The sequence below is a fragment of the Notothenia coriiceps genome, unplaced genomic scaffold (genome assembly GCF_000735185.1).
Source record: "Notothenia coriiceps isolate Sejong01 unplaced genomic scaffold, NC01 NC01_scaffold00022019, whole genome shotgun sequence".
Lineage (NCBI taxonomy): Eukaryota > Metazoa > Chordata > Actinopteri > Perciformes > Nototheniidae > Notothenia > Notothenia coriiceps.
The window spans coordinates 825,103-851,667 of NW_011354720.1; the positions used below are offsets into that span (position 1 = coordinate 825,103).

At 40.4% G+C, this 26,565-nt stretch overlaps 1 protein-coding gene across 2 annotated transcripts in view; it reads right to left on the minus strand.

The window, feature by feature from the left end:
- etf1b (eukaryotic translation termination factor 1b) overlaps positions 1 to 26,565 on the minus strand; it is a 663,186-nt gene that overhangs the window by 268,729 nt on the left and 367,892 nt on the right. The gene's annotated exons all lie outside the window — the stretch shown is intronic.

Sequence of the window (26,565 nt, forward strand, 5' to 3'; positions counted from 1 at the left end):
TCGTATCACATGTTATGAGTCGCTTTTGCTATATGCTAGATATTATGCGATTAGGTGTGCCTACAACTATATATTCGGTAACATAAATGTACTAAGTAAGTGTCCTATGCTATTGCGATGTATGTTATGCACTTGTCGCTGCAGGTATGACATGAAGCTAAACTTGGAAGCTGATGTAAATCTATGTGGAATACGTAGTTGATAAATTGTTTGTCTCACTCCTGAATGTAAAGGACTTATGTATTGTCGCATCGTCGACTCATGAGACATAATGTGAGACAACTCCGACCTGCATATGACTAACACCGACAATGTCGACACGACCAACAGCCGACGACAAAGACGACGTCAGTACACGCTTTTGTCGCGGAAACGACGATAATGTTAAGTGGGAAGCGTTTCGGATGCGAGAGACCTTGGGGTAACAGCTAAAACCCACTAACTGTGGAGAAACTTGGAATATCGGTTATCTTAGCTCCCTCAATGATTTTGAGAGAAGACACAAATGTAAAACAAGTTAAAAATCTCTCTCACGAAACAATATTTAGTCGGAAAACTCTGTACGGACCTACGGGCCGACGTTAAAAAGAAGATGAGGACCCCGGCTTAAATTTACTACTAATAGTCATCCATGCCATATGCATGGCTGTTTAATAAAGCCATGCCGGAAGCCAAAGTCATGGTACAACTACGCTAAAAAACATCACAAAAAAAACATAGCTTCTTTATATTGCAATTGCATTTTTTAACTCTTGCCAACTTTTCGAGCAACCTTCATGAGAGTCCCAACGACGCAGCGCTCGAGTTTAAATATAAACGAGTTAACCCACCTTGCCCAGATTCTCCTCGTTTCAAGTAAGATAACTGCTCTCCGTATGATACTCTCGAACCAGGGTCCCACTACGCAAGTTTCATCAGTAATAAACTCACCGCTACCGCTATGCCGTCCATCAACCTCGCAGGCCTTTTAGGGGTTAGTACGACTTAGAATTGCAACCGCCACCATGTTTTTTAACATCATTTGGTTCCCATACCTGAGGATCAGATACAGTGGGGCAAAAACGTATTTAGTCAGCCACCAATTGTGCAAGTTCTCCCACTTAAAAAGATGAGAGGCCTTTAATTTTCATCCTAGGTATACCTCAACTATGAGAGACAAAATGAGAAAAAAGAAAATCAAGAAAATCACATTGTCTGATTTTTAAAGAATTTATTTGCAAATTATGGTGGAAAATAAGTATTTGGTCACCTACAAACAAACAAGATTTCTGGCTCTCACAGACCTGTAACTTCTTCTTTAAGAGCCTCCTCTGTCCTCCACTTGTTAACTGTATTAATGGCACCTGTTTGAACTCGTTATCAGTATAAAAGACACCTGTCCACAACCTCAAACAGTCACACTCCAAACTCCACTATGGCCAAGACCAAAGAGCTGTCAAAGGACACCAGACACAAAATTGTAGACCTGCACCAGGCTGGGAAGACTGAATCTGCAATAGGTAAGCAGCTTGGTGTGAAGAAATCAACTGTGGGAGCAATTATTAGAAAATGGAAGACATACAAGACCACTGATAATCTCCCTCGATCTGGGGCTCCACGCAAGATCTCACCCCGTGGGGTCAAAATGTCACAAGAACGGTGAGCAAAAATCCCAGAACCACACGGGGGGACCTAGTCAATGACCTGCAGAGAGCTGGGACCAAAGTAACAAAGGCTACCATCAGTAACACACTACGCCGCCAGGGACTCAAATCCTGCAGTGCCAGACGTGTCCCCCTGCTTAAGCCAGTACATGTCCAGGCCCGTCTGAGTTTGCTAGAGAGCATTTAGATGATCCAGAAGAGGATTGGGAGAATGTCATATGGTCAGATGAACCAAAATAGAACGTTTTGGTAAAAACTCAACTAGACGTGTTTGGAGGAGAAAGAATGCTGAGTTGCATCCAAAGAACACCATACCTACTGTGAAACATGGGGGTGGAAACATCATGCTTTGGGGCTGTTTTTCTGCAAAGGGACCAGGACGACTGATCCGTGTAAAGGAAAGGATGAATGGGGCGATGTATCGTGACATTTTGAGTGACAACCTCCTTCCATCAGCAAGGGCATTGAAGATGAAACGTGGCTGGGTCTTTCAGCATGACAATGATCCCAAACACACCGCCCGGGCAACGAAGGAGTGGCTTTGTAAGAAGCATTTCAAGGTCCTGGAGTGGCCTAATCAGTCTCCAGATCTCAAACCCATAGAAAATCTTTGGAGGGAGTTGAAATTCTGTGTTGCCCAGCGACAGCCCCAAAACATCACTGCTCTAGAGGAGATCTGCATGGAGGAATGGGCCAAAATACCAGCAACAGTGTGTGAAAACCTTGTGAAGACTTACAGAAAACGTTTGACCTCTGTCATTGCCAACAAAGGGTATATAACAAAGTATTGAGATTAACTTTTGTTATTGACCAAATACTTATTTTCCACCATAATTTGCAAATAAATTCTTTAAAAATCAGACAATGTAATTTTTTGGATTTCTTTTTTTCATTTTGTCTCTCATAGTTGAAGTGTACCTAGGATGAAAATTACAGGCCTCTCATCTTTTTAAGTGGGAGAACTTGCACAATTGGTGGCTGACTAAATACTTTTTTGCCCCACTGTATATAGCTGGGCTCCACCACCAATCCGTCAGCAGCAAAGACTCTGAGAGGACAGGACGTACATGACGCCTTTTAGAGCAGCCTCAGGCCCCATTTACACGGGAACGCAAACAAAACGCAAAACAAACCGAATTTGATATCAAAAAAGTATTCCGTTCAAACGAATACGGCTCAATAAACGTGTCCCTACACGAGACCGCTCGACCTGCTGGAGAAGCTGTAGTACATATGCCGGGCCTGTAAGTGGCGCTATACTTCCGCCACAAAATACACCAAAAGCAGCGAAGAAGACCCCCGAGCATGGTTGCCATGGTTGCCTGGTTGCCCTTTTGTTTATTTTCGGTGGATTTAGCAACATCTAGTTCTCCATGTCCACTTGTTGTTGATGGTTGTGGTAGAGGAGCTGTAGATTTTGCACTAACATCTGAAGCATGGTCAGTAGCAGTAGCTACTGACAGTAGCTACTGACCATGCGTTTTAGGGGTCCGTTTCCGCTGTTCCGTTACGGCCTCGTGTGAACGAACGGGCTATACGAAAGAGAAAACTAGCGGATACAACCCGTTTCGTTCCCGTGTAAACAGCACCTCAGTGTTGTGGTGACACTATCTGAAATTAGCATGGACAGATCTGCAAGGAACTAAACTAGCCTACAGGGGTCAAGTGGGAACAAAAAAATAAAATAATCTGAACCAAAATACACCTGTACAGGTAGTTGCAATGATTTGGATTTGAACTTTAAGCTGTATAAATTGTTTAAATCATACCACACTAACTTAACCTTGCTTGAACATCCCTCTCTGTGGCCCTCTCGACCATCCTGTCGTGCCCTTCATCTTATATTCAAGAAATAGTGCAGTTGTGGGTATTATTTTCGAGTGCTGTTCTCGACCCTGACCCTTTTATTGAGTTGTGTTTTATTGATTTTCTTTTTGTTATTCTAGTATTTGTTGGTCAAGTGGGGAAGCAGTATGTCAACTTCTCATTAAAGAAGAGTATGCTTCACCATCTTGTTTTTTTTAAGATGATTCACTGCACAGAATAGTAGTTGACATTCCACCGGCTTTGCTTCGCATCAAAGAGGATGGCTGATGTGTTTTTGTGTTTGCTCACTATACTCATCTGTCCCATCAGCCCTAAAACAGAGGGGAAATGAGAGATTTAATGAAATAAATGGTGCCATTGATCCGCCTTTTATTCTAATGGGAGAATAGATCACAGTCAATTATAGTTCTTCTCATCTTGTTGTTTAAGAGGGAGGCAGAGGGAGATGTGGGGGGCGAAGGAGAGGGGATGTTTGGCAGGTCTTTTGAGAGATTTGCCACCCAATCAATGTATTCTTGGCTAATATTGATCCTCACAGCTTTATAATCAGCAGGTCGATGTCATCTAAAGCTTACTGAAACACAGCCAACAACAGCATTAGTGGCAAGGTTTTAATGCAACTAAGGTCCTGACAGATCACACACGTTTTTTTCTTAGCATGGCCTCATCATGATAATTCAAACATCTAAAAGGTTCAATAGTTTAATCAGAAATTTGAATATTTCCCGTTGTTGTGAACAGGAATCCAAGCTGTTTTATAAAGTGTGACTGAAAAAGTAAGTTTACAGACGGACTCAAAAAAGGAAAGACTTATTTTCATACATTAATTACAATCAACAGGACAGATCACATGCTAAAATTGTTTAAATTAAAATTGCATACCTGTAAAGACAGCAACTAATTCCACAGTACACATTAAGATGTAATTATTTGTATTTAATTAAAGCAACATTTTATAAGGACCTGCTAAGCGGGTAATTTACGATGTTTTGAATACAATACATTGTTTTAATTGCCTTCATAACAGCGGCCATTAATTCAATAATAAACACTTTGTTGAGTTATATTAATGTTTATCTTAACTTCAGTAGTACTTAAATCAGAAGCAGTAGAGTCATTAAGTTGATCAAAAATAAAGTATTTATTTCTCTCTAATTATTTTATCTTTTACATTGGATATATATCAAATCTGATAGGGAGCTTTTATATTGATCTTAATGACTTTGTACAGAGTAAATAAATAATTCAACACTTTATGATAGCAATTTATGTTATCTTCTTTCACAGTTAATCTCAGGAAAGATGTGATCTCTGGAATAGATGAATTAACACAATATTTAGTGTAGAAAAATACCGCCTATGGAATACAATGGAGTAGAATTTGAATGCAAACCTATTTATTTTCTACTGACTGAATACCGTTTCTTTCCCGAAAAACGGACTAATGCTTAATTCATTGATTTTTCCACCCAGCTGGTCACAGTGGTTTCATATTCACAGAAAAACTGAAATTACCAGAGATACTGAGTGAGGAACAGACAACAGAATCAAAGTGGCTGTTGCTGTTCCTCGTTCAGAAAGAGACAGTTGTGATGCTGCTGAGGTGCATCAGCAGACACAGGGGTTGCAGTCGAATAGTCCAAAAATCAGCTCCTATCGTCTATTCCTATCCACTATTCCTTGACCTCCGTGTGAAACGTCACAGGGTTAAGGGATAGCGGATAGGAGAATTCAAAAGGACTTAGGAGAAGAAACTGCGGTGCTTTGAGAATCCAACTGCACTTGCAATATCAACGTATTTATGATGCGCCAGCGGACGGCATTAAAAGTGCGTCTGCTGTGGGTAAACTAGTTTTCTATAAAGCGGACCACATGTATAAGAAAAACGACGGACTACTGTAAACTCATCTAGAGACTTTGTACCGTGCTCTCTTTTATGCTTTAAGAAAGTGGACAACAGAGAAACATAGGCCTATGTTCTTCACGACCAAGGTTGGAATTGAAATAAAAAAGGGAAGTGAAACTTATGCTCGTCACCCTCTCCCTCCGGTCCACATTAATCCCAATACGTATCTTGTATGAAAAGATCTTAAAATAAATACAAATGTATTTATTATAAACGTGTTAGTCCTTAATCTATCAATGTGTATATCACCAGTCAAACATGTTTAAAGTTTAAGAAACCCCACACCAGAGTTAGCCGGTAATTACCGGACTTTGAACGGTAAAATATGCTGAAGACCGGCAAATCTAAATCTCCGGTCAAAATGTTCGGTCAAAATAATTTCCCCTTAGCACAATACCGCATCAGTTGTGCCACTTATGTGACAGACAAGAAGAATATGTGACAGACAAGAATAGTATGTGACGGACAAGAGTAGTCAATTATAATGTCTAACACTTATCAACCCCTTGTTCTTCTCCACCCGCTGACGACACCTTGTCCTTCACAACCTACCAGGTGAGGAGGGAGCTGCAGAAGTGTAAGGCGAGGAAGGCGGCGGGTCCAGATGGCATCAGCTCGAGGCTCCTCAAATCCTGTGCAGATGAGCTGTGTGGGATCGTGGAGCTTCTGTTCAACCTGAGGCAGAAGCAAGGGAGGGTACCACAACTGTGGAAGACGTCCTGTGTGGTACCTGTGCCAAAGACCCCTCACCCCAAGGAATTCAACAGCTACCGGCCGGTGGCGCTGACATCACAGCTGATGAAGACCCTGGAGAGGCTGGTCCTTGGACACCTCCGGCCCCTTGCTCACAAGGGGCCGGAGGTGTCCAAGGACCAGCCTCTCCAGGGTCTTCATCAGCTGTGATGTCAGCGCCACCGGCCGGTAGCTGTTGAATTCCTTGGGGTGAGGNCACAACTATGAAACCTGAAAATGTGCATAATAGGGCCCCTTTCAAATTACGATCATCCATCCATCTTCTCCCGCTTATCACATTACATTTTTTCCCAAAATCGTGCAGCCCTAGTCATGACCCATCCTTCATGACCATAGGTGAGGGTAGGAACGAAAATGGCCCGGTCTAGCTCAGCTCTCTTTTCGTCACAACGGTGCGGTAAAGCGACTGCAGTACCGCTCCCGCTGCTCCGATTCTCCGGCCCATCTCATGCTCCATTACGATCATCAGTGTTTTCATTATTTATTTCAAAAGTCAGGTCATTAGCATTGTGTCCTTTTTTTTTAGTGCTAATAGGAAACATTGAATTTCAGTCAATAATTGATCACATGAAAAATAAAAATTAAGTTTACCATTGCTTAGAGATAGACGGAATACATAAAAAACAACAAAACAAATATCCAAGTGGATGTCAAACATTCAGAAATCAGCCAGCATTAATAAATGATTTGCAAACTTTAGTCATGAAATATATTTATCCTAAAACACAGAAAATATTTCATCGTTTTTTTACGTGGTTGCATCTGTATAACACTGCTATCTGCGTGGCCTTTATGGAATTTCTTTGCTGATTAGAAACCTCACTTATTGTGCAGGTCGCATGCATTATCATTACGGCAATATGTCCATTTCCTATATAATACCAGGAGAAACGCTGAGATAATGACAGGGTAGAAAACGGAGCAATCATAATTTGTATTTTTTAAGCATGTCAGACAGGAAGAGAATCATTTCCTATCCCTTGTGTATTCTCTTAATTTGTTCTTTCCACTTTTTTTTTAATGGAAAGTTAAACCATAATTTCCTTTTTTCTGTTTCCCGTCCATTTTCTCAACCTGACTGACCTTCATTTTACCTTACTTTGCTACCTTGCAGCTATATTCCCCATCTCAAACCCCACCACTCACCTCTAATAAAGCATGAATGCAAATCATATCATGTCCAGACAGTGTAAAACAAAATGAAGAATGAGCATCTGTTTTCCCCTGGCCACTGCAGTGCATCAGGTTCATTCAGTGTCTTCCAAACCCCATTAGCCAGTAGAGCCATGTCAAGCAGGGGCAAAGTCGATAAGCACAGCCGGAACAATAGTATGCCAGCCAACTGCGCTCAATGCTGCAACTCTGTAGTTATGGGTGCTTCAGAATAAAGGCCCCATAGCCCTCAATAGCTGCTCTCCAGCTAGCGGGATAGTGCAGAGATAAGCCTGGCAAGTAAGGAAAATAAGAGATGAGGTGTAGTGTGAAGGCAGAGGTTATCACAGGTGGGACACTGAGGGCGGGATGAGTTACAACTGGAGAACAGAACAGCATTTTACTGAACCACCTGGCCTTGTTAAATTCTTGGTAATTAGAAGCTTTAATACACCGTTTCATTGATTGCACATTGATGAATAGACCAAACTCCGCTCTGAATAGCCTTTTTTTTCCAGTAGTCATGCTGACACCATCCATGCAAGCTTTAAACCAATCAGGAACACATGTGCAGCATATTCACACCAGATGTTCCGTTATGACCTCTCCATGCCTCAGCAGTGTGTCTTTAAGGTCTGTAGGCACAGTCAAAGCAGGTGGTCTTAATCCCAAGACCCTCTCCCTTTGAATCAGGAGGATGGTGTTCATGCTGACAGAAGAAGAAAGCCCCTGAGAAGCAGCTCTTTTTTGAGATGACTTAGTTGGAAACTTTTACTGCAGTGCTATTTTAGGCAGAGAGATCACGCTAGGTACCTTCGAAGAGAGCCTCAGAGGGCTCAGTAGTGTCATCTCCCTCTTAAAACTAACCAATTAAGCCCCTTTATTCACTGGCTGAACAGAGAATAACGCTTAACTGAATTGTTTTACTTTTTAACTACTATAAAGCTAAAGAATAAAAATGGTCAAAGGTTACTATACAGATTCCGCACAGCCCTATTTCACAATGTTTTTGTGTACAGTATAATGGGAAAAAAACGAATTGTACTGACAACACCGGCAATTATGCACCGTCATTGTAAGTGTCTGAAAACAACATATTAGAGATTTTGCTAGAGGATTAGGCTTTAAACACCTTGTCTAAATCAGCGAAATATTCAGCCTTGACATCGAAACTTTCAGATTACACAGACACGCTTTCCGTCTCCAAGGAGCCAGACTTGGTTAGAAACCATAACAAAAGACTTGATCAAGTGAAATATAAAGATATAGGTTTTATTTCACTTCTTTCTATATTTTTTTCAGACACTTATAAAAATCAGTCCTTGGCAAGAACTAACAATTTGAGTGGAAGTTCATTGATGGTGTATTAATCAGTGATGCAAATTAGTCGCTTTTCGGCGCCTCCCGCTTTTTTAACGCTGCTTTGGGTAACTTGTGTAATTCTTGGAGAACCGAAGAGTTTTCGTTTTGGGGGGGGGTCCGTCAATTCGTCAGTCCGTCCGTTAGTCCGTCCGACTGACGGACAACTTCTCACTTCAAAAAAGAAGAAGAAATCTAGATCGCAAAATAATTAAACAATCGAGTGCCTCTTTTTTCCTGGCCAAGGACAGGTTCCTTGAACACAACACGTGACGTGTCTTCACGTGGTTATGTCTCGTCTGAAAGGAGTGTGCTGACGGAGTGCAAACGGAACGCCGCTCCAGCTCTTCAAATATTGCAGTACCCATAAGGAGCCGTACACATGCTGCAGTGTTTGCTAGGCTGTGTCTTTAGTTGTAAGCACAGTGGCGATCTGTTATTAGCATCTGGTTAGCTAGCTATGCTAACGAATTTAAAGCGCTTTTCTACAACCAGGTGGAAGAGAGCTCTCTCCTGAGAGGCTCAAATAACCTCAGCTCAGTGAGGTTAAGGCACACCTTGATATGATCATTATAGTTATTAATGAGACATTAGAGACTAAATGAAAAACAGATATAAAATACTATATGACAGTAACAAAAAAGTTGTTAAAAATAACAAGAATAGAGTTTAAAAGGGGAGTGATTCGTAAAATATCCAAAAAGAAAAATCTGCTTACAGTTCTGTTTCAAATGGGTGTTGAAAGATGTACCCATAGATCTCCTCATGTTGCTCTCAAAGTGCACCAGATTGATGCTTTTAACTTCAATATTTAAAAAAAAAAAAAAATCTTCCCGGGGGAGCATGCCCCACGGACCCCCCTAGAGGAGGTTAGGTCCCCCCCACTTAAATCATGTTCACATGGATACTAAATACATTTGCACACATCTTGTGTCCATATCTTGCTGTTTTGGTGGTCATGCCACACCGTGCACATGCATGCATGCATGCGCGAGTCATGGAAAGATATCTGGATTGAGAGGTTGCTTTTTCTTTGCACAGCATGAAAGAAAGGCGAAATGAATTGGCTGTGATTTTAGTTTTTTTAAGTAGAGGTTGAGTTCAATCATTTGTACGGCCCTCGGAGGATGTTGTAAAAATTTAAAGGAAAAAGGTTCCCCACCCCTGCTGTAAATAATAATAAAAACCCTTGATTTATAACTTAACATCTCTGTCTCCTATTGATCTGAGTATATTATAAAGAACAGTTAATTGAAGCATTATAGCACAGGCCTTAGTCAGATGGTATATTACGCTGTTTTTTTCCTGCTTCGAATAGTTCTCTCTTTTTTCACCATACCTGTGTTTGCATCACTGATTAATGCCTGGCAGGGTTACATTGCACTCTGTTTCACAGATGGCAACAGCAGCGTTCTTGCTCAATACTAGACCAATGAAAAGTCACTTGGACACAAATGTTGGGCAAATAGCATCTGCTATCTGCTACCTGAGCTTCTCTTTAAAGGACTATACAGTACCATCTACATGTATTCTCATGCAGTTGTCAGCAGGGACTGTTTCTCCTTATGTTCTATCACACTTTTTTATGTGCATGTTTATGTTAACAGATGTAACATAAACCAGACTTTTGAAATCAGTCTGACTGGGAGTATCCAAGGATATCTCCACTAATTTTCATCTAGTTTTCACTCGGAGCCAAACATGTCTGTAGGATGTATCCTCTTGGGAACATATGTATGTCTGTATACATCACCTACAGACATGCTGCTATCATGATAAAGTTACGGTATGAATCTTTTACTACTTCATCGGCTGAAATATGCAAACTTTGCTCTATTTACCGTAATAGGTGTTATCGTATGGGTTTCAGCACTACAAAGACCAGCTGTAGTGCCTGGAATAAAAACATGAATGAATGAACCCATCACATGTGTTTTCAGTCTGAAACCCATCCGCTCCAATCTCCCACTGCCACACTTCAAAGACCCCTCTGGGGACAGGCTTCAAAACGTACAGGATTTTAAAACCTCAGTCTCAAAACCAGCCAGGAAACAGACAGAAAGTTTCTCCTCAGCTATTTGTTTTAAAGTTGGTTCTGTTACGAGGGAGAGATTTCTCATGTCAATTTTATTCTCCCTTTACCTGGCCACACTTTTATCTTCCACCCCACTTCCTGTTAGCTTTTCTCTGTTTGTGTTATCCCTCAACACTTTCTTCTCCCACCCTCGCTTCATCCTGTCTTTGCAGTGGGCTCAAACAGAGGAGCTTAAATCATATCAGGGATGGGGGCTTTGCCCTCCGCCATCCATTATACCCAAGTAGTGCTGCTGGTGTTGTCTCTTTTCTCATGTTTCTTTCATATTTTGGCTTTCAGTCTCCAATAATCCCCTTCGTTCTTCACCCATCTTTCTGACATTAACTCGATTTCCTACACCGTACTCATTATCTGCCCATTACATCTGCTCTATCCCCTGCCGTTACACCATCACCCCTGTCTCCTTTCCTTGATCCACCAACTATCCATTTCCACTTTTTATTTTCTTTGCTTTGCCACCTTTTCCTGTTTTATGTCCTTACACCTCTTCCTTCTCTCAACTAAAGCCCACTTTGTGTTTTTCCTCCTCGTGTCTACTTTCTTGTACCACCAAGTGTGGCAGCCACCAACACACTGATTGAAGTGGCTAACATCAATAGCTAACATCAGTCTCACCCTGTTGGCCCTGTTTCTTCATCCCTACCTTTTTTCTCTTCCAGGAATGGGTGACAGCCACTGACCTGCTCATCTCTTTGGACAGGCTTAACACCTTTGGAGATGAGTTCTTCAAGGACGCTAAAGTGTTGCGCTCGTACTTCTATGCCATCTCTGACTTCTCTGTGGGTGGCAGGTAAGAGACGACAGAAAAGGCTGCATAGCCAACACACGCTTTCTTGAGTGTTCAAAGTTTGTCTCTTTTTACCTTGGATTGTCGGATGAAATTGAAGTTGAGCCAAACAACAAAAGAAAACTCAAAAGGCTGGTGGTGTATATATTTGTGTGCCATGGTTCTTCTATTTATTGCTCAAATAATTTAGAATTTGAGCACACAGCCCTATCTATTACTAAATAAATGTATGTAATGCTATTTGGCTTTTCCAAATTAGTTTTGGAGGAAACACAACTGCTGCAGGAATACAAGGCATACGATGCAAACATTTTAATGAGCCCAATCTTAATGTCTTTTATCACACATATTGTTCAAGTAAGCCTCATAAAGCATTTGGTTATGGTTAGGTAGCGATTATAGTTTTGGTTGTGTTTTTTCAAATTTGGCATGTCTCAACTGGTCTCAAGGACAATTGTCAGTATTAGGGATGTCCCGATCACCTTTTTTTGCTTCCGATTCCGATCATTTGATTTTGACAATTTGCCGATACCGATTTTTCCCAATCCGATCTTTATGCAATGCATTAAGAGAAAAAAAAGCATTCAAGTTGTCCCTTAAGGTTATTTTTTTTATTTAAATTGGATATTCTATCCAACATGGATATAGCTTCTTTCTTTCACAGCAGCATTGGATCAGTTCAGTTGTGCAGCATTGGATCAAAACAAAATAAAGCTTTCAGTACTCGTTAGCTTACTGCTACAATTAGACACTGCGCCCTGCCCACTCTGTTGCCAGATTTGAGAGAAATAAGCAACGAGGTCTATGAAAACAAGCCCCAAAGAAGCAACATATACATGATGTTCTGTCATTTGAAACCAAAACTAAGGCCTCAGGATGACTTTAAGACTTGAACATGGTCATTTTTGTTTTGTAACATTGAATACAAAATTTAAAAAAAAGTATTTATAAAAAAAAAGAAAAAAATCCCGATCCCCGATTTTTTTTCTTCCGATCTTTTGAAAATCACGTGATCGGCTCCGATCCCCGATCACGTGATCGGATCGGGACATCTCTAGTCAGTATTAAATAAATACTACAATCTTCTTAATTTAAATATCTTTATTATAAAAACATTTCATGAAACTACACCTAATGTTGTAACGTTTTTTTCTAAATCAACTTGCCGACAGGAGCAATTTGGGATTAAGTATTTTGCCCATGGGAACTTTGACATGTAGACTGCAGCGGCTGGGGATCGAACCAATGACCCTCTTATTGGTTAACCTTTAACCCCTTATCCAACCTTGCAGTATACAGGTTTGCAGATATGCCTGAAATAATAAATCCTTCTCCTTTCAGGAGACTGGATCTTTGTAACCCAAGTAATCTGTTCCGTCCCAAAGCAAGAAAAACAATCAACAACTTTTCCTAAAAATAGGTATGAAAAAAACCTGCTGTCCGTCAAAATACAATCTAGATGTGAATATACAATATTATCCTGCTTCCTCCTTCCACTTCTTTTGGTTTATTACTCAAAGTAATGAGAGAAGACGGGGTGCCAAGGATCAGGCTGCACCTTGGCGTCTCACATAGAAGTGGACGATTAAGTAGTCGAGATGAAGCCTTCACACTGAATATAAATCTGATCTGACACATGTCATAAACACTTAGGATCACTGCAGTGACAGGACAAGTTACCCACCAGTGCCACAGCACCTGGGGGAGAGACCCACATGACAACACGTTAGCTTTGTGCTTTCTGAATGAGTAAACAAGGCTTTACAGCTCAGTGCTACACCTCGCCAAGTCCCGCTCTCAGAAGCTGTGAAAGACTCCTCGTCATTAATACAGAACATCAATGCAGCCATAACTCAAGGTGGACTGCTGTCAGAAGAGATGGGCTCGAGTGGAGACAATCCATATAAATGAGGAATGCTGGCAATGCATTTGCTTTTAAATATATTTTTATTGGCATTTCTTTATTTGTCATCAAAAGACATTACAGAAATGTATAACCCCCCAAAGAAGAAGAAGAAATACAAATAAATTAATACAATAAAGTTACAATTACAAAAAAGTACTTAAATTAATAACGTAAAAAAATATACATATACATTGACAGTGAACAATAATTAAAAAGAGAAAACTGAAAATAACATAAATGTAAAAAAATGATGTAATAGAATGTGAAATTGTCAAAAGGTTAAAACAGTTACATCATATCCAATTATATTTTGCCTACTGATTGACAAGGTTGTATCTAGTTCCGTTCCAAACAGTGTATTTCCCCCATAATTTATAGACGGTATTAGACTTTCCCTTTATAGCATAGGTTGATTTCTCTAAGGCCAGACAATGAGAGAGGTGTTTTGGTAATGCATATTTTCATTCTAACATACAGACTTAACGTCTTTTGAACTGCACATATGCTGCCTGCTCATGTCACCTCCCTCCCTTGATATTCAGTCAGAGTGATCACAGAGCAGCTCACGTCTCCTCCAGCAGAAGATCTGATATGTGGATTGGAAGCACTTTGGAGTGACTGGGTTGTTGTCGTCTCAGCGACAACAGAAATAACTGGGTCTGAGCCTCAGGCAAGCATGCGTCTGGATCCTCGACAGCTGGCTAAATTTGACAGAGCCTGCCACTCAGCGACAAGTCCCCGTCCCCTATCACAGCCACTTGACAAAACCCGACGACAGTGCCAAGAAGTATTACACACAGGAGGGCGTAGCTGCCACCGCGCTTCACTGGAAATAATAGGCTTTCCAAATGCAGGGAGAAGAAAAGGCAGCAGATATTAGCTATCTGGTTTGGAAAATGTACTTATTAAATCATGTTTATCTCATGATTATTTGTTCAGTTTTGATCATTAAAAACATACATATATTTAAAGATACACACACATTAAAAAAAGTTTATTTATATAGTCAAACGTCACAAAACTACAGATTAAAGATGAATTAAATTACAATAAAAACAATGAAAAGACAAGATAGAACATGAAATACAAATAAAATAGATACAAATGAAACAAGATGAATCACAGCAGAAAGACAATAAAAATACAATAAGAACTATCAAATAAAATACCGTGAATGTAGTACTCAGGAGGACAAATGCATAATCTCTTTTTTTAAAGGAGTCTTCAGCACACCCTTAACAGTTTGGATAATGTCTGCCTCCCTGATCAAAATAAATATAAACATAGGAGTTCACATAGATAAACATTAACACAAACGCCAGAGTTACATGCTTCTTGCTGTTACTATAACACAGTGTATAGCACTGAGTGGAGTTTTGAATAGTAATGTTTCTGAATGGAAACGAACACCTCACCTCATCTAAAGCCATGTTATAACTGTTAAAGATGATAGGAAGTGACAACTCACCATGGAAATCCCTTCTCACTTTCCCTCTCCTTCTACTCAGAGTCAGTGAGGAGAGTCAGAGACAGAGCAAAGTTGTTCTTCATCCTTTCTACATAACTATCTGTCTGTGTTTCCCTCAGATGTAAGTGTAACGGTCACGCCAGCGAGTGTTTTGAGGGGGAACACGGGGGGCTGGTGTGTGCCTGCCAGCATCACACGGCGGGAGATGACTGCCAGAGATGTCACCCCTTTTACCAGGACAGACCCTGGGCCAGGGCCACGGGGGACTCTGCCAACGAGTGTCTGAGTGAGTAGCTGCTTCTGGACCTCCGACACACACACATAGCGGGGAGAAACTCTCGTGCAGCTTCTGCATTTGCTGCATGAGAGATACTTTACAACAGCATGGCAACGTTTTCATAGCAATTGAAAGGCAGGGTTCTTATAATGCTGTAAATTGAATGGTTTGTTATTATGTTGAACAGAGCTTCAACAGCATTTGTTGCACAATATACCAAAACTAAAAAGGTATCTCAGTAACTCTGCCTTTGAAAAAAAGTTCACCATAAACACACACTGTGAGTTGAGTGTAAGGCAAAGCACTTTGAATTGCCTTGTGTTAATAGGTGCTATATAAATGAACTTGCCTTGCCTACAGTATAAGCCATTGTATTAGTATCTGCAGAGAATGACAGTTTTAATAAGAACCGCACTTATAATTTGCTTGGAAGTGTACGTGTGCTTCCACTCCCTGCAGGAATACTCAGCAAGCCAAACTGGGCTGTTTTTCTCCTCTATGCATGCTGCAGATAAAAGTGACAATCTAAGACTAATGGCACATAATAAGGCGCTAAAACACTTCAGCCAACAGTGATGAGTTGCACCTATACGGAAGAAGATAATGACATTTCAACTTTTTTGCTCCCATCTTGTTAATTGCAGCTGCGGCACCTTAGACCTTCACTCTTTCACTTACTTTTCACAATAAAAGCCCTAGACATTTAAAGTACAGTGCTATGTGTTTTGTCTGAGGGAACTTTAATTGACACAGAGCCTTTCGCTTAGACGCAACTCCACTAAATAATTGACGATACATTTCGCACTTATCTCTGCTAGGCTGTTACCTGTTATAGGCAGCAGTGTGTCATGTGGATATGAACGCGTAAAAACCTGGTCTTAATTAAAAGTTGTTCCATTCCTTGTTGGAACTTAACTTGTTCAAACCATAGACTGTATGGTTCAAACACAATACGTTACAATAATTAACTCCTGTTGCATTATGGCTTCGTGTCCATCCTCTACTGTCTTGCATTGACACTCACAGTATTTTATTTACAAACACAAAATAATGCAAATAATTCTGAATCAAAGGGAATTAGCTGAAGTCTATAAGTACTGGCTCCTTCGTATGCACATAATGTTTGCAGGCATCCCCACTTCATAGCGTCTTTATATATGAATTAGTGTTATTATTGTTATTAGCTTTAGCTCATCACACTACATGTTAACTGAATGCTTTTGGGGAGCAATTGTATTTGGCTGAGGGCTAAAACCCATAAAAGAGGGTTTTGATTTTGTATTTTTGCTGAATTCCATTAAGCAGCAAGCTTGTTTTAATTACTATTCGTGGTTCCAAGCAGATGGCGTCTTGAATGAGAACTGCACCCAACTTAATCAATGTGGTATATTAATAAATAAACACAAACCATGTAAAGGAGAGACACAATGTGGAAACGTGTAATAATAAATGCTCAATGTAATTGCACATCTCTTTCTTGCACATAAGTCATTTTGTTTCCCCACCAACATTTTATATTTCCATTTTTTACAACAGCCATGATAATATTTTCTCTCCCTGACATAGTTGTATGTGCATTTGATTTGCATCCAGGAAATTAAATACAATAAATGCAACAAGTAGTAAGATATGAAAAGTTGTTTTTATGTTTCAGGGGTTAGTGTTAATCTTATATCATCCATTGTGGGCCAAGGTCAGAAAGGTTTTCGCTTACTAAAATCTCAACAACAAAAAAAGTTTGGTTCTAATCTGTTAACAAAGGATAACAATATTTCAATATCACCTAAACAACCAAAGAAAGGAGTATAAATATGAATTAACATTACTTTTTTTTTTACACAAGTCGTTCATAAAATGATCTAATAATATACAGTTTGGCATTTTATGTTGGGGAGAATAAGCCTTTCATATGTTTCTGTACCTTAAGACAAGTATTGCTTGGTATGCTGTAAAAATTGACTACAGTTGCTGTTATTTTGTCCAGGTTATACTTCCGAGGCGTGAATGTGTCATGATGGTCCCGCCCACTACCCCCCCCCCTGCTAGTTACGGGAAGAGGTGTCTTCAGCTGCAAATGCAGGCGAGCTATCAGAGGTCTGAGGTGTGGAACTGTGTGGTGGGCTGAAGCCTTTTTTTTACCTCAATTAAGTTTGGGAGCTGCAGCGCACCATTGAAGTGTGGGAGACTTTTTCTGCTGAATGTAACTTTTAGACGATGTGAATAGGGAGGAAGGGATGAGGCGCTCTTTCAGAAGCGGCTGGATGATAAAAGGAACACGATCTGTGGCTTTTGCAGGAACGTTAAAAAGCAGAAATGAAAAGTCTTCCAATCTTAAATGCATTTGATTATGTTTCACTTCTGTGCCGTGTTTTTTTTTGTATTCGTTTGCATAGGGTGCATCCATCTGCCATTTTGTTACGTAGCACTCGATGCATGTTTAGAAAGCCATTAGATTAACAAAGCACCAGGGGAAAATGATGTGTTTCACATACATTGTGTATTTAACATGACATATAAAACTATTACACAATAAGGCTGAAGAATATCAGTTGGCTAGAAAGTCGGGGGAGCTTTAGTTTATATACATGCTAAATTAGTGATCTTTCTAGTTTTGATGTGATCACAGTTCTTTGATTTATAATTTTTATTTTTATTTGATCGNTGTAATTGCGATTTTTCTGACAAATATTGCGATTCGATTTGCGATTTGTTTTTAAGCGACCCAACGAAAGTTTATTGTAAAATCCGGCCATATCTCCGGCTAGGAAGGTCGCATCAACATGCTCCCGTCTCTAGCACCCCCGCAGCCCAAGCTACGAGGGAAAGAATTAAACTTACAAGAAACTTCCATTGGGTTGCTTTAAAGTAAAGCTTCAGTTTAAGATTCACCCTGTAATAGAAACATGTGATGGAGCATTACTAACCTGACTCAGATGGTTTGTTTCACNCCCAGTTCTCAGAGTAACATGAAGTGAGATGTCTCACCAGACGGCCTTTCTTGCTAAGGCGAAGCGAGAAGAGGTGCTTATTTTGAATGACGCTGCGACGTAGTGCAAGCTACTTAAAGGGTGGGTGGATTCCCTGACGTAGACGTCAAGATCACCAGCCAATCAGGATTGGCGTAATGAGATTGATGCTTCTGTTTGCATATGCGTTGAGGCGCATCCCATAGTGAGACATCTCACTTCATGTTACTCTGAGAACTGGGGTTACGTAAGTAAACTATAGTTTTCACACACATAGATGATAAACAGTTTAAAATGCATTGTTAGCATTTTTAAAGTTCTTAAACACCACTAAAGCAAACACTCTCTACCATTTATCATGAGCGTGAGACCATTATTATATAGTAGAGTTATTAGCTCTGCTTGGTAGAACAGTGCTAAGTGTGTAAGTAAAAGCAGACATAGTTCCAAATATCACTTACTGCGCTGAACGGAAGCAGTGTCTTAGGGTTAATTAGTAGTCAGCCCATTACATATTATTCGTGCAAACCGCAGCAAAAGCTTAATTAACTTTGATTCCCACTCCCTTGGAAATTGGCTTCACAATACTACAATGATGCTGACTTAGGGATAGGCTGAGGCGTTGAGTGTGGCAATGAGCCAGTGCTTTGTTTGAGACAATAACGGTCTAATGATCAAACGAGCATGGTGCCAGGGAAGTTTTTGAGGATCTCAAACACAGTTTTCAGAGCACATCACTGCTCAGGGCTTGTCAACTTCACCCTCACCTCTAAAATCTTCCTTGTCTCCCCCAAAACATGTCTGTCTCCTTCCCTTCCCCCCTCTTCCGGTATCAGTCTGTCTGTCTCCTTGAACTCTGGCTGCAAGCGCTGACGGGAGCAGTGTCCCTCATTCCGAAGTTAATAACTTTTTAATTTAATTGCTCAAGTTCACTGTGGCCTCAATATGTATTTTTTCCCCTTTTACTCATTGTCATTCAATGCTGGAGCTCCAATATTTGCCACACAGCTTTCTAGAGGCAGAGAGAGAGAGAGAGAGAGAGAGAGAGACACGTTGGACTGGTGGCAGGAGAGACAGACAAACCGTTTTAATGGATGACTGAACAAATTAAATTAGAATTCAAAAAGCAGCTTTCATCTTCTGCTTGATTATTGAAAAAAAGAGAGCTTTACAAACTTGACAACAGAGCCCTCTTTGAAGTAAGCCATTTCTTTACAGAAAACCCCTAAATGATGCATTACAAGGTGAGTGTTGTTTACTCCAAATTAAAATCATTTGGCAACACATTACAATGTGTTGATACAGAACAGAATATGTATGCAGGTGACACATACATGAGCAAACAACACCTGTAAGTGTCATTAAATGTTTTCTTGATATCTCAGAACAAAAAAAAAGGTGTAGAAAGAGAAAATGAAGCATGGAAAGTTCTATATATGCTTTTCAGACTGAGGCACAAGCGTTAAATCTGCAAAGGGATTAAAATGCTAATAAAACAGTCAGGATGCAATTCCTTCCTTAAGCCTCATGCATTATGCATGCTTCTGTATGAGCCATATGCAGAGGAAGTGGCACAGTGACATAGCACAGAGAGGAACAAGCCTCTTTTAATGCTTTGTTGACAATCTGCACATAATCACTGTCATTTAAACCCATGACACAAATTCACAAACTTTATCTCACTATAAGAAAAGCCAGTTGATGAATGTGATTTCTATGGAAAAAAATAAAAGTGATCCGTCCACTGTTTGACAATATAAGTTTATCAGAGAAGGGTTTTTTTCTATAGTCCTGTTTTATTGTGTATTATATGCACACATAGACTTATTCTAAGGCTTGAATTTAAAATGCATCCCTTTCTTTGTGCTTCACAGTGTCATTCAGATGGACAGATTATAGTAGGCTATGGCCTCTTTTGTACCTCCAGGCTATGGTTTTACTGCATTAGCTGGATCACTGCTCATGTCTATAGAAATGCAATATTGCTACAAACAATGCGGAATAAGTAAGTGCTCGAGGCATTTACTCTGATTACATCGACTTTATGAAAAACACATTCAGCCTGAGCAATGGAATTCACTTAATTAGAGACTGAGGCTTGTTTTATAAATGTGTTTTCATTGAGGCCAGTCAGTGATTATAATCACGACTACCTCTCTTCCACTTGTGCTTTAGCTATGGGGGTTTACATTCTGAGAATTAAAGGAGTTCAATCCCAGACACCAAACCGCAGGGTATTACAGTGTTCCCAGGCTCTTTACCTCCATATGACATGAGAAAAGGTCAAGTCATAACAGCGACAATGTGAGGTCATCATTGTAAGTAGAAACTAATCATAAAATGTGACGCTCCATTTATTGCCATGATCCCAGACTATCCATACAAATACTCAGCCAATATTACCTGTATATTGCAATCTAATCATATTCACACAAGACTTGACTTAATGAAGATGATTACTGCCAGTGAAATGTTTAGAAAGCTTTACTAACTGGTATATATCAACAGATGTGCATATGATATATATACAGTAACATAAGTTATTACAAAGCATGTAGCCTCAATGCTCATTGGTCAATTTGGATCTTCCAGAGATTGATAGTTCTCGATAAGAGACCACTGCTAAGGAGAGCAGAGATTAAGGGACTATGTGCAGTCATACCAATCCGCAGAAATAAGTCTGGTCAATTTAACATCAGCTGTGGACATTAGTTTTCTCCATTAGAAACACAGTGGGATATCTTTGAAAGAAGTTCAAAGACACAGCGCTGGACGTCAGGGAAATCAACAAAATAAGACAGACAGGAGGTAAACACTAACAAGAAAATGGTATGGGCTCTTCTTGACAACTAATTTCCTCATTGCATTTCAATTTTAATTAAAAAACAGCGACTACTTTTGCACACAACATTGTATATTTAATAGTGATACTCTATTGATTGATTCTTATTTTTAACATGTGCAATTCCTTGTTTATCATGCTGCTGTAACAAAACAATTTCCCAATTTGGGATCAATAAAGTAAGCCTTAACTTATCAAATAAAATGATATACAAACAAGATTTCTCATAGTTGGAGTATCATGACGTTTTTTCTTTAAGTTATGAAGACAAGCCTAAGGTTGAGCCAGCAGCTGTGAAGCTGTTCTCAGGCACAGCAGAGAATCAAGCTTAACGCTTACATCAGCACACTCACTTGCTGATGAAAAGCAAGTAATATTTACCAGGTTTGCCAATGTCAGTGTGCTAACATTTGCTTTTTCCCACCTAACACAAAGTACAGCTTAGATGGATGGCAATTACTTTAGCAAACATTGGTTCATAAACCAAAGTTTGGGACTAATTAGAATTTAGCCCCTAACGGCAATAAAGGAAAAGTGATGGAATCAACAACTTCTGAAGGTAGTGGGTATAGTGAACTGCAGAACTACAGTAGCTACACTGACAATATTGTTCAAACAGTGCCCCCATGACAGAATATACAGTGGGGCAAAAAAGCATTTAGTCAGCAACCAATTGTGCAAGTTCTCCCACTTAAAAAGATGAGAGGCCTGTAATTTTCATCCTAGGTACACTTCAACTATGAGAGACAGAATGGGGGGAAATAATCCAGGAAATCACATTGTAGGATTTTTAATGAATTCATTGGTAAATTCCTCTGTAAAATAAGTATTTGGTCACCTCAAACAAGATTTCTGGCTCTCACAGACCTGTAACTTCTTCTTTAAGAGCCTCCTCTGTCCTCCACTTGTTAACTGTATTAATGGCACCTGTTTGAACTCGTTATCAGTATAAAAGACACCTGTCCACAACCTCAAACAGTCACACTCCAAACTCCACTATGGCCAAGACCAAAGAGCTGTCAAAGGACACCAGAAACAAAATTGTAGACCTGCACCAGGCTGGGAAGACTGAATCTGCAATAGGTAAGCAGCTTGATGTGAAGATATCAACTATGGGAGCAATTATTAGATCTTATATCGATCTGGGGCTCCACGCAAGATCTCACCCCGTGGGGTCAAAATGATCACAAGAACGGTGAGCAAAAATCCCAGAACCACACGGGGGGACCTAGTCAATGACCTGCAGAGAGCTGGGACCAAAGTAACAAAGGCTACCATCAGTAACACACTACGCCGCCGGGACTCAAATCCTGGGCAGTGCCAGACGTGCCCCCCTGCTTAAGCCAGTACATGTCCAGGCCCGTTGAAGTTTGCTAGAGAGCATTTAGATTGATGCCAGAGAGGATTGGGAGAATGTCAAAAATATGGTCAAGATGAACCAAAATATGAAACTTCTTTTGGTAAAAACTCAACTAGACGTGTTTGGAGGAGAAAGATATGCTGAGTTTGCATACAAAGAACACCATACCTACTGTGAAACATGGGGGTGGAAACATCATGCTTTGGGGCTGTTTTTCCTGGCAAAGGGACAAGGACGACTGATCCGTGTAAAGGAAAAGGATGATGGGGCGATGTATCGTGACAATTTTGGAGTGACACCTCCTTCCCATCAGCATAGGGGCATTGAGATGAACGCTGGGCTTGGGTCTTTCAGCCATAGACAATGATCCCAACACACGCCCGGGCAACCGAAGGAGTGCTTTGTAAAGAAGCCTTTCAAGGTCCTGGAGTGGCTAATCAGTCTCCAGATCTCAACCCATAGAAATCTTTGGAGGAGTTGAAATTCTGTGTTGGCCGCAGCGCACAGAACCCAAAAACACATGCTCTAGAGGAGATCTGCATGGAGGAATGGGCCAAAATACCACGCAACGTGGTGAAAACTTGTGAAAGACTACAGAAACGTTTGACCTCTGTCAATTGCCACAAAGGGGGGGTATATAACAAAGTATTGAAGATTAATTTTGTTATTGACCCAATACTTATTTTCCACCATAATTTGCAAATAATTCTTTAAAAAACATCAAGACAATGTAATTTTTTGGATTTCTTTTTTCAATTTTTTCTCTCATAAGTGAGTATAACCTACGGATGAAATTACAGGCTCTCTNATGATGCTGGAGGATTTTCGAGCTCAACTTTATCTGCGTTCGCCATTTCGACAGTTCCTCAAATTACTGACTAAATTTGAACGCATTCCTGTGACCAGCTCTCATAGTATGCCTCTCGTCCAATGAAATGACTTGCTCGCTCTGACGCGTTGAACTCAATGTGAGCAAATTACGCAGCACCTGAGATTACTTCCAAAAAGTTGTTCACGTTCTCAATTTTTTACGTTTAACGTTATATTCGTTCGGTACACACGTGTCGGGTACGTGTACCGTTACACCCCTAGCTGCAGACTGCTTGCTCATCTGGGCGTCATGCTGCTCTTGGCTAGCCTACTGGCCTCATGACCTTTGTGATGTGACTTGGAGAAGCCTTCTAAACTGGCACACAAGCCTCTCTACATAACCAACTTCATCCTATTTACACCAATTGGGCTTCTGGAATTATTATTATTATTATTGTTGTTATGTCGAATTACGAGCAGCAGGTATAAGTCAGAAACGTTTTCTTTGTCCATTACGTTTTGACCCGTTTGCTCTTTCGGTTCCCCCTCCTTCACAACATTGAATAAAGTATAAGCTGGGTCGGTGCTGTGTGTGTGTGGGAAGGGTTGCCTGTGGTTATCAGAGAGGGCTGTGAAGAGCTCTGGATTAGATGGAGGAGGCTGAGGCCAGCATTCAGAATCAGTCAGTATGTACAAACTAACTGATTCTGAATGAATAGAACCCACTACAGTAGGACTCATCTCTCAATGATCTTCAAACTTCCAGTCAACAGACGGATTGCCTTCAAATCTGTTGCCAATATTCATGGTCCTAGGAAAAGATTCTGGTGAAACATTTGAATATTCAAATCTTGACTTATGTAGCATACATTGCAGGGTTCTGTCTAAACAGGTGCACAGCGCCATTTTACTTTTGGCGTGCGTGCGCCCTCATACCAAAATCCCAATTTTCCCTGTAAAATCTTAGTGATGCCAGAAATTATTATTTCTGTTAAAATATGAAAATCATGTTGAACAGACCGACAGCTTTGTTTTTAAGGAGCTCTGTCGTTGCACTGTTTTTTACGTCTGCGTGGCAATCTTGTATACGGGCGCCATGTTCTTGAGAGAATTAATATATCTTATATACAAGATCAGCACCCTCATATTATATTTTTCTAGAAAAAACCCTGTATTGAATGGGATTTGCGGATTAAAGTCAACATGAACATTGTAAATGAAAACAGAAAAGGGTTGTCACATTGTGGTGCTATTTAAAATTCAAACTGGAGTACAACCACTGCTACACGCTTTGGGTAACGCCCTGCAGTAATTACATACAGTGTGTACACGATTCTAACCCTAACCTCTATTCCTAGTTTACACTTAAAATCAGTCGATCATGTATCATGAAGTCAGTCTTCTCATTGGAAAGCCTCAACTGTTTACTGCCAAATCTGATGCTGATTTCGAATAGCATATTTTCCTGTGAACACAACATGAGTCTAACCTTTTTACTTCTGTCTTTTCCAGATTACGTGTACTTTGAGAACTCCTCCAGCAACCCTTACCTGATCCGTAGAATAGAAGAGCTCAATAAGGTTGGTTATCTCTTTCTTCTTTTAGCCTCATGTATTAATTTCAGCATTTTGTTCTGTAATGCTGCACAGGGTTCTGTCCTTTCGTATACCCTTACCAGGCTGTGTTTCATACAATGTTAAGATTGGTACATCAGGACTCTAATATGGTTTGAATCAACATCCTTTTAATTTCTTATTGTCTTTCCGACACACTTCTCACCCTAAAGCTTAGCTACTGTATTCACAGGACACTGTTACAGGAGCCACTTATATAACAGCAGCAGCATATGACACAGGCTCGTTTCCCAGTCAAAGGATTAAGCTCATTTATGTAACACTCTTACATTGAAGGGCCTGTGCTGAGCACCAGGATGACTGCAGCGTCCTGATTGCTAATGGCTGCTCAGCACAATTAATGGATAGTAAGCTAGAGAGAGGACCGCTGGACTGTGGATGGAAGCTCTGTCTGTCCATGCTTCTCTCCTCTTAAGATCACAGCCCCCCCAGGGACAATGATCCCCCCATCATCTTTCCAACCTGAAGTGCTACCACTATATCATAGCCCTCAGGATAATACAGTGTTCCCCTAGGATTTATTCCAGCAGTGGTGCTGAAGCACGTTAGTTTTATGTTGGAAGATATTTAGTAGGGCTGCCCACTAATAGACTATTGACTATCACTAGTCCTCTAATAAAGCCTAAATCAAGCAATTTTTCATTAGTCGATCAGTTGAAACAAAAGAAAGTTGTATAAAAAGCTCCGTGCGCTGCATGTGCTATGACGCGTCAGCTGGAAAACAGACTTCATTCAGAGCGGAGCCTGGTCTTTAAATTAATTTGGTCGGGCAGGAAATCCAAAGTGTGGATCCTTGTGAGCGAGTAAAGGACATGCAAACTATGACGGTAAAAAGTCTCCTCCATATCCACACAATCAGAGCGCAGCTTCCTGAATGCCAGCTTCATAACAAAACACGGAGCTTAATTATCCCGTCAATAGGGGTGTAACGGTATACGTACCCGTACCGACCGAATATAACGTTAAACGTAAAAAATTGAGACCGTGAACAACTTCTTGGAAGTAATCTCAGGTGCTGCGTCGCAGCATTCAGAGTAATTTGCTCACATTGGGTTCAACGCGTCATACAGCGACCAAGTCATTTAATTGGACGAGAGGCATACTATGAGAGCTGGTCAGAGGGATGCGTTCAAATTTAGTCAGTAATTTGAGGAACTGGCGAAATGGCGAACGCAGATAAAGTTGAGCTCAGAAATCCTCCAGCATCATTGAAGTCTCCGGTTTGGGAACATTTTGGCTTCGCAGTTACGTACAAGGATGACGGACAAAGACAGGTGGACCGAACCAAAGCTGTTTCTCGGCATTGTTCAACTAAAATTGGTTACGCGGCTGGCAATACATCAAACTTGCACGCTCATTTGAAAAGGTATCACCCGAACTTGAATATCACCGGTACCAAAAGAAAAAAGACTGAAGTGCAAACCCAACTCCCACTAGCATTTAACACCACTCCACCACTCGCAAAAGGTTCAGACCGAGCCAAAGCTATTACAAACGCCATATATCCTTATGTTGCCATGTTAGCAAAGCGCTACCTGGCTGTATCTGCTGAGACATTGTTAGTGCCAGCAGATCTGCCCTTTCGGCAAGCAATGTGGACAAGTTAATTTTTCTTTAAAATGACAAGAAAGTCATAATGTCAAACTGGCTGCTTAGGTACTAGTACAGTACAGTTCAAATTTCAGTTCATCGAAATGCTGCACCTTAATGTTTATTTTGTTATATTTTGTATTTATTTGAGTGAATATTCACAGTTTAATAATAATTTTAAAAAAAAGAT